Genomic DNA, 2,349 nt, shown 5'->3' on the forward strand with positions numbered 1-2,349 from the left:
TGCCTATCTACTACCAACCCTTCTCTACGTCTCTCAAATACTCACCAACTTACAAACCAAAAACTTCTTGTCTAGTAAAGCCAAGACAGCCTTATCCCATGCCTATCTACTACCAACCCTTCTCTTCACCTCTGAAATACTCACCAGCTTACAAATCGCACTCCTCTCTAAATTAGAAACCACCTACAACAAGGTTGCCAAATTTGCTGCTGAACTCCCATACTTTTCTCATCACTGCTTAGCACTCAGGAAACTAAACTGGTTAGAGCTTCTCCATAACCTTCTCCTCTCTCATCTTCAGATAATTCACTCTATACTGCACTAGACATCTTTCTGTCCCAGCATTACCTCCATTATCTCCTCCTACTCCCCAACCAGGACACTTCAAACCTCAGAACATCTCCTTACCATATACAACCCAAAGATCAACTTCGGCAAAAATCTCTACAGCTATTCACCAGCTGAAAACTGGAATAAACTTCCACTTAACATTTGAATTATTAAGCCCAAACATCAGTTGAGAAATGCATTAAAAAAAACACCAAAGCAATACAAGACTATGTCAGTATAATCATCCCCCAGACTGACCTTTCTTCTCTTGGCCAACCTGTCTCCTTTCCTCCTCCCTCACCTGTATCACCTACTTCCTTTCTCTTCCCCCTAATTCCTCTGCATTACTCTTACTTCTTCTGTCTTTCTCTACCTTGTATCTGCATTTTACTATAGACATAAAGACAAATTATTGTACCTAACGAGTTTTTTTCCCACTGCTACTATTCAGATGAACTGAAGATAAAGAATGTTAGTCACCATATAACGCTGTCGCTGTTGGCAATGTACAGCTATAGAGCTCACTGAAACTGAAATGCACCTCCGTATGTCACAATCGCTGCCCGTTTGCAATGAAATGTGAACGAAGGCAAAACGCCACAAAACACTGTTCCATAAAGAGATGACGTAAATAAAAGGAACGTTAACAGTTACCACAGTCCAGATGAGTACGTGAGTGCTTCACAATCTCACAGAAGAATACTTCTGTACTTGAGAATAAATCCAATTGCAAGTACCTAAAGCACAAGTCCTTCCTTAAAGATGAAACTCAAATGCCAAACTAAATTCCAAAATACTGCTCCAACACAGGAAATTGCAGTCGATAAGTCCAGAGGGTAAAAACACAGCTTTATTGACAGACCAAGTAAGCGCTTTCGCCGTTAGGCTTTCTCAAACTCTACAAAAAACATTTGTTGGCAATCATTTAAATAGTCAATCCTATTCAATGATAGGTGGACCTCAATTCAAAATTTAAAGCGCCACTATATTAAACATACTTATATACATTCACAGAAAATGCAACAATATACAAAACATGATTACTTTTTGCATGAACAAGCAGACAAATATAAAAACATATTTAAAACTAATTCACAACAAGTAGGTGGACCTCAATTTAAAGCTTTGAAGCACCACTAACAAATGTAAAACATAATTGTATGTATTCCCAGAAACTGCAATGGTATACAGAACATGAATACTTTTAACTTAAAAATACTGACAAGTTTAAAAACATGCTCAAGACTGTTCAAAGCCACTACTTAAAAATACAAAGCATATGTACCTATTGTGACTAAACAATTTAAAAATCTGTCTAGGTACTATAAAGAATGTAAAGTTTTCTGTTTGTTTAACATTTACTCTGTACTGTAATAGTCTGTACATTTCTGATTCTTAGACGCTAGTAACAATCTCATGTCTTATCTCTAGTTTGTAAACTTTGTTTAAATGTTGTCAGTCTTGTTCTATATAGCTATATTTTTATGTCTTTGTAGTTATGCATTGGAATGTCTATCCATTTGCGAAGCTTTTCTCCTCGGGTGTCCACTGATAAAGGGCTTCAGCTCAGCTGGAACAACCTGGTCAACAAATGTCAAATAAACAAATAAATATACATGCCTAGTGTTATTGTCTTATATAAAAAGCATAGAGCAGATATCAATTCTGAGACTGAAGTATCCAAAAGAATTTCAGATATTCCTTGGAGTGATCTTGGAGTTAGTATACATAAGTAGCAGCAGTCAAGATGGGGATGGTGTGGCCTGTTCTGTTTGGGGTGTAGGGGGCAAAGCTATCCAGAAAAATGCTTTTATACTGTCACAGCAAGTTTTGAATTTTGTTATATAGTGTCAATATCATGCTTTATTGTTGACACTTTTAAAGGCATTAAACATGTCTGCATCAAACTAACCAAGCATCTCTATTCCAGTATATAATGCAGAATCTCAAACTTTTACATGAACACATGCTCCCTTTCCCTGTGGCCCCCATACCTTTGTTAGTCTAAGGTCACATTGC

This window comes from Protopterus annectens, chromosome 8.part0 (assembly GCF_019279795.1).
Source record: "Protopterus annectens isolate FY-2018-M chromosome 8.part0, PAN1.0, whole genome shotgun sequence".
In the NCBI taxonomy this organism is placed as follows: Eukaryota; Metazoa; Chordata; order Ceratodontiformes; family Protopteridae; genus Protopterus; species Protopterus annectens.